This window comes from Salvia splendens, chromosome 13, assembly GCF_004379255.2.
Source record: "Salvia splendens isolate huo1 chromosome 13, SspV2, whole genome shotgun sequence".
NCBI classification, from domain to species: domain Eukaryota; kingdom Viridiplantae; phylum Streptophyta; class Magnoliopsida; order Lamiales; family Lamiaceae; genus Salvia; species Salvia splendens.
Window position 1 is genome coordinate 7,300,425 of NC_056044.1, and position 7,641 is coordinate 7,308,065.

At 36.9% G+C, this 7,641-nt stretch overlaps 1 long non-coding RNA gene across 1 annotated transcript; it reads left to right on the plus strand.

Annotated features, from left to right (window-relative positions):
• The first annotated feature begins 4,450 nt into the window (after nt 1-4,450).
• On the plus strand, nt 4,451-7,641 carry LOC121761631. Its single transcript, XR_006042056.1, has 3 exons — nt 4,451-4,594; nt 4,670-4,746; nt 7,164-7,641. It is a non-coding gene; the product is annotated as an uncharacterized LOC121761631 (long non-coding RNA).

Below are 7,641 nucleotides of genomic sequence, written 5' to 3' on the forward strand. Positions count from 1 at the left end.
TTATGAGCATTTAAAAGACTTCAACAGCCAAGGAAAACATTTACTCCATTTGTTGGTTGAGCTATTTAATGTTTGAAGTTGGTGGAAGAGTATTTATAGCAGTGAATACACTAAGTGGCGCCAGCTTTCCCCCCTTTGTAAATTGAATTTACTGATACAGCTTCTTTTGAATTCTCTGCATTGTAAATTGAGTGCAATTAATGTGAAGTGCACCTACTGTGTAAGTGGCGCCACATTCATTTTAATTCCCCCCCTTTGTAAATTTAACACATTGTTACAGTACCAATGGATGAATAAAAAAGAATTGGCTTTCTACTCTACTCTCTAGCATATGTGTTCACTGCTCTCTCTCTCGAAAATTCATCATCTAAATTTGGGCAGATTTGGTTAATTAACAAAAGAATAACCAATTTATAAATTTGAATTTGTTGTGCATTTAGTGTTTACTTTAAATAAAAAGTTCAAATGAATAATGAAATTCAAAGTCAAAAAGTCCAACTACTTTTTCTACTTTATTCTACTTAATCCACTAAACATCATTTTCTTAGACTCCGTGCCCAAAAGTTCCGCCTCAACTGTAGAGGAACGGAGGGAGTACTATATTGCATTAAATATGTAAGAATCCTAAAACTGGGAAAAAGAATACCTAAGAAAAGTTAGGATTCAGAATCCGGGAAAGTTGTACTAACTTTCCTTGTTTCAGGATTTTGATTACTTTCCCAGTTTGATTAAAAACGGAAACAAACACAGGAATTTAAAATTTAAGGAATCAGATTACTTTCCCAGTTTTATTATAGAATGTGTGTGTAATGAGTTATTGAAAAGTATGGTCCATTAAACGAAAATGGAAACAAGCAAAGTGGACAATATTTCGCGGACGTACCGAAATAGCAAAAGTGGACAACATTTCACAGATGGAAGAAAAAATAATTATTCGTTTATCATCATACTCAGATCGAGAAATTGCTGTTTTAGCTGTTGAGACTTGAGAATCCATTATCTGCATAATATCTACGATCATCTAGTACTCCATCTGTCCTAATGTTCACATCATCTCTCTCTTTGTACATAACCGTATTATTTATATTCATTTATTACTTTTCTTCAATAAAATAGATTAATTACATACAAAAATTAATTAAGAATTAGTTTAGTTGCGTAAAACCTAAAAACGAACAAAAAACCCAAAATATAATGTACTATTAAAAATCAAAGTAAAACAAAAGTATTTGACTATCAGTGAATGATGCTTAAAAGTCAAAGGGGGATTTTCTTAATTCCAAATGCTGTACAGATGTATCAAAATCAATTTGAATTCTCTCTAGTCTTAGTAACATCAATATTCAGACTCACTAAACACCAAGACACTTAAATGAGTGCGTTCGGTACCATAGAATTCAGACTTTGGAATTAGAATTGGAGTCTCGAATTCCAAATTCATTATTAGGTACCACAAAAATATGTTGATTTGGATTTGAATATCAATTCCACAAATTCCAATTTCACAATTTCAATTCCATATACTACCTCCGTCCTAGAGTTGTCAACTGGGTCGGGCTGGCCCGGCCCATCAAGGAAACGGAGCGGGCCTGGACTGGGCACATTGGTTGAAGCGGGCTCTATTTGGGCCATTTTGTAAACCCATGAACGACCTAGGCCCAGGACCATCCCAAGCCCGGCCTAGGACCGGCCCATCAGAGGCCCACCGTATACATTTAATATTTTTTGATGTAATTAACCATTAATAATAGTATATTTTTTTATTTATGCACGTTAGCATGTGCATGGGTCATGTTAATATTTTCTATATTGTTCAATTTATGGTTTAGGATGGTTGTGAAGTTTATTATTAAATATACTACTCATATCTTGGTATTCAAACTTCAATTTCTAATGAATAATTATGGAGTAGAATTATATGTCATCATCTACTTACAATAGTTAGTCCATAACTTATATGTCATTATCTACTTGCAATAGTGGTTCTTCCTTTAGTTGTGCACATTTAGACAAAGTAAAGAACATGAAAAATAGCGGTTCTTCCTAGCCCGGCCCAGCCCATTTGCCAAGTGGGCCTGGGATGGGCCGGGCTTGACAAAATTAATAAAAGCCCAGCCCGGCTCAGACATGAGCCTAGGCCGGCCTGGGCCAAAATATAGGTGGGCCTTGGCGGGCCTGGCCAACCCAACCCACTTGACAACTCTAATCCGTCAATAATAATTTGTCACCATTTGACCCGACACGGATTTGTGAAAAACTATGCAAAGCCATGGGAAGAAATATGTAAACGGACATGACTCAAAATAGATGGCGAAGAACCTCAACTACTGTTTTCCTTGATTGATTGAACATACAGTGAGATTCAATTACATATACTCCATATTGGAATGATCTAGAAACTATCCTTAATCTCCATAGTACAATGTTAATCATGCTTTACATTCTTAATCAAACTAACTCTGCAAGCATGTTTCCTCTTTTAAACCACGCAACACCACGTCACGCCAAGTACATATGTGGCCATCCATCTTAGATGTGAGCATGGGTACAGTCACGAGCTGAGCTCGTGAGGCGTTGGCTTGTGCGACGACAGCTTGCTGGGAGCTGTCACTTGTCCCTTCTCGTGTACGACTTTCAAGCAACAAGGCTTGGTTGAGCAAGCCATCTCGTTCAACCCGCTTGATCAAGTCATCGGCCGATGGTTTGATCAAGCCAATCTTCTTCTCATGTATCAATGGCTTAATCGATGACTTGATCAAGCTAATCTCCTTCTCATGGATCGATGGCTTGATCGATGACTTGATCAAGCTGATCTCCTTCTCATGCATCGATTGATTGATCAAGCCAATCTTCTTCTCATGGATCTTGAGACTTCTAACATCCCCCCTCAACCTGAGTGAGGCTAGAGAAACTATACCGAGCTTGTTTCTCAGCTTCAAGAAAGGTTGCTGTCCAAGTCGCTTAGTGAATATATCAGCCACTTGATCTTGAGTAGGAACATGCCTCGGTTCAATATCTTTGTTTAGAACTTTGTCCCTGACAAAGTGAATATCAAGCTCAATATGATTGGTACGGGCATGCAAAACAGGATTTGAGGCTAGTGCAATGGCACCTAAGTTATCCACCCAGATCACAGGTTCTGACTTAGTTGAAATTTTCAACTCACCAAGAACAGAACTAAGCCAAGTGACCTCAGCTGCAGCATGAGCCAAGCTCCTATACTCAGCCTAAATACTAGACCTAGCCACAACAGTTTGCTTCTTCACACACCAAGAAATGAGGTTGCTTCCAAAGTAAGTGCAGAAACCAGTGGTTGATCTTCTATCATCCAAGTCTGCTGCCCAGTCAGAATCAGAAAAGGCAGACAAGAAACCATTGGACTTATGAATTTGAATTCCAAAATCTGAAGTGCCTAACAAGTATCTCAAGATACGTTTGACAGCTCTCCAATGAGTATCAAGAGGTGAGGTAGGAGAGGAGACAATTGGAGTATGGATATCAGCTGGCAGTGATGTGCTTAATGGTGGAGACAGTGTGTGAGAATCTGAAACACCAGAAGAGAAGATTGAAGAATATGGGAATAATTTCTCATCAAAAACAACATCTCTAGAAATGATCACTCTTCCATCAGGGAGAAGAACCTTATAGCCTTTGTGAGAGCCACTGTATCCCAGATATATAGAATTCACTGATCTGCTGTTAAGCTTGTGCTTATTATAGGGCCTGAGAAGAGGAAAACATAGACAACCAAATACTCTTAAAGCAGAATAGTCAGGCTCCTTTGAATACAACTTCTGAAATGGAGCGACATTGCCAATGATCTTGGAAGGCATTCTATTTATCAGAAACACAACAGATATAAAGGTATCATCCCATAATTTAATAGGGAGTGAAGACTGAGCCAAAAGAGTGAGACCAGTTTCAACAACATGTCTATGCTTCCTCTCAGCTAATCCATTTTGTTGAGGAGTATATGGGCAAGAAATCCTGTGAGATATTCCATTTTCCTTACGAAATGAAGTTAAGTGTAATACTCGTTTTTATTTCTATCATTTTAAGTTAAGATTTTTGTTTTGAGAACGAGCGAGTGATAGACCTTGAATAAAATAACGTGTTTGTCTCGATTGGTTGTGAATGGAAATAGTGAATGCTTGAGTTATTGTTGATTAATTGTGTGGTGTAAGTTGTCGACGAGATTGACGTGAGAGTCGTCGATGGGAAAATTTGGGCATTCGTTTACAATGTGCTTGGAATGACACCAAAGTACCAAAATAATAAAACACCACAATTTAATCAATGTACTAAAATTATATATATTTGGGCCTATCATTTATCTCTATTGTTCTAGCCTTTATTTCTTTTTAGTTGACCATTTTTTGAGAAGCCAAACTAATAAATAATTATTCTACTCCTCCTGCAGTCAAATTTTAGTCAAATAAATTTCTCACAATCCCACTTCTATTCGGTTTTCTCCATATCTCCTTCCCTCCTTAAAAATCTCCAACCAAATACTCTCTATTAACTCCATTTATACATCTCCTCCCACAATCTCAACAAACCGTCGTTCCTGCAGCTTTTCTTCCCTTCATTGAAGGTAATTTCTTCTTCTCCCATTGAGTTCAAAAATCTGCATATTGTTCGATTCCATAATCAAAATTTTCGAAATCAGAGTGTGGAGGAGAAACCCAGAGAGTTGTGATCATTTTCAATACCTTCTCTTCTGCAAGTTCCGCTTCTTCCGTGAAGGTATATCCACTATTTTTTTTCTGAATCCTCTGCATCCCATTCCATGATTTAGTTTCACATAAGCACAAACGGGATATAAATCCCTTTTAAAATTCTTGGAACTATTGAATGATGCTCCCTCCTAAAGCTTCGATCTTTAATGCTTAGAATGTGCCTTTTGTGTTTCTCTCCAACTACAATTCCAATTCTTAAATTTCTCTGTCTGCCCATGAATATTTGAAGCGAACAACTGGAAATTTTAATGAAAGATTTAAATTCTGGAACAAGGGAGATGAGAGTCTTTTTTTCTGCTATTGTTGTTTTGTATGAGAAAGAAATTTCTTTGGAAAAATAAAAGAAGACAGACGTGAGTTTACAAGAGAGAGTTGGGTATCTTCTATTTGTGATTTTGGGAGAAAATATTGAGAACTAGAGAGAGAGCTGTAGCCGAATTTGTGTTTCTGTTAAAGTTAGACAGAGAGACTTTTGCTGGTTCAATTGGTGAAGAAGACGTGGGTTACTGTTGGGTAGGGGTGTCGAAACGGGTAGCGGGTAACGGGTAATCCCGAACCCGACCCGTTACCCGCCAGGTATCGGGTACCCGTTACCCGACGGAATCGGGAAACGGGGCGGGGCCGGGTATAATAATTTTGGATTTTGCGGGTATCGGGTATCCCGATACCCGACCGGGTAATCCCGATAGTCCCGAAAATACCCGATATATATATTGATATTTATAATTTTTTATTTTTTATTTTAATACTTGCTCTTCTTGATGTAATTTTTTTAAGATTTGAATATTTAAAAATCATAATGTAATTTTTTATTAGTAATATATTATAAAATGTATTTTTTAAGTTTATCACTTTTAACTAGGGTTAGGATTAAGAATCTTAAGAGTTAAGATCACAAATCTTTTTTCCGTCTTTTCTCTTACTCTTCAACTCCTTGGCTTGATCTCAATTTCAACAAAATTAAATAATAATAAAAAGTTTCAAGTGAGACTATTACATTCATCAATTAGTATTTCTAAAAAAAGCATCTAAAATATACAAATAATATTTAAAAAAAGAAGATTTCAAAAAAAAAATGTGTCGGGTGCGGGATACCCGACTCGGGTATCGGGTAATACCCGACTAAATACGGGACGGGTATCGGGACTAACTTTTCGGCCAAAATTGGATGCGGGTACCCGTTTCTACACCCCTATTGATGGGAGTATATTAAGTTATAACTTTTTCTTTTCTTTTTCTTTTATCCGTAGTGGGCTACGGCTGGGAGTATAGTAAGTTACATTTTTTTTATTATTCTTTAGTTATGTTAAATGGGCCACCCCTTGTCTTGGACTAATGGGTCGGGAGTGTGTACTGTGCTAAGCTGGGAGCATATTTTCTTTATTATTTCTTTAAATGAAATGATTTGTTAATTAGTCTTGTTGGCTAATTATTAATTTATTATATAGACATACGTGTACGTATTCAATACCAATATTTCCAAAACCTATCTTAGATATCTTTACAAATATTGAAGATTTATTCATTTTTACCGTCGGATAGAGATCTTGTTCTCTTGTCGCAGTGTCTAGTTAGAAATTTTCACGATTTGAGATGAAAAAAAAACATGTACGCGTAAGTGGCTGGGAGTATATATATTTTTAAATTCTTTTATTTAGTTATTTGCTTTTGTCTATTAAGATTACGGAAGAGCTAGAGTATTTTAAGATATTGGTTCTTTTTCTTAAGTTTTTGGCAGATTATGTGTGGCGATGAATTAAATCAGAAAAATATAAAGACTTTATGCATATATTTCTTTGTGACGGGCAAAGGATAATTTGAGCACACACTTAGGATACATGCATTGTCAAATTTACTTATTTTGCAAAGTCTAATTTTGCATATCATGTTATTTCAAAAAGGGGTTAGCTTGTGCACGTTATTTACGGTGGGAACAGAAAGTGATTGAGGAGTAAGCTTTTGAGGTGGGCTTTCTTTTTAAATAAGGACTATGTCCTAAATACTTTTTTATGTGAAAGGAGGTGGAAAGTGTTTGTCTGACAAGGTTTTGTTTTTGAATGAACCTATCTGAAGTGGCTATGCCATGTATGTTTAATCGAATTCGGGTCCCAGTAGGGCCGCAAACCCTGCTCGGACTAGTGTACACCCCGTAGATCGTGTGCTATCTCTTTGGAGTTGGCCGGTCTAGTGACTTGGTTCGTGGCCACGTTCCTTGTCTTGTATGTTCAGATATGGTGATGGTGAATGTGGATGGAAAATGGTTGGCCGACCGAACTTGTGATATATATGTTTTTGGTGTACTTGGTTTCTTTTAATTAAAACCCCCAAGGTCACTTGATTATGGCTTGACAAACTATGTTTTGGCATGTGTCCACTGAGTGCATCAAGTACTCAGCCCTGCATATTGTTTTTCTTAATGTGCAGATTGAGCGGCGATGAACGTGGAGGATGTTGAGCACAGTTCATGGATTGTTTTGTCATGATTAATAATTGTTGGATTTGTCGTGTCTTCATACTCGACATTTTCCGTGTCTTGAACGCTTCCGCTCAGAGTCCTTTTCTTTAGAATTGTTTATTCGTGGAGAGTTTAACTCGTTTGAAAATTGTTTATTTTCCATTCTTTATTTACTTAGAGTGGGCATTATTGTTAGGATAATATTATGACGTTTTCAAAGTTAATCCAATTATTAAATTTTTGGTCAAATGTGTATGTTTTTCTCCTTTTTCCCCCGCTTCTTTAATCCTCCCTAGTCGCGATCAACCATGTTTTCTATCCTTAGAAAATGCGGGCGTGACATTAAGATTTGGAATTCTCCTCCCCAATCAGACTGAAAGCTCTTGATTTTTGTTTGAAAAAGATTTTCTGCCAAAGCCTTGAACAACTTGAACACATCAGAGACAT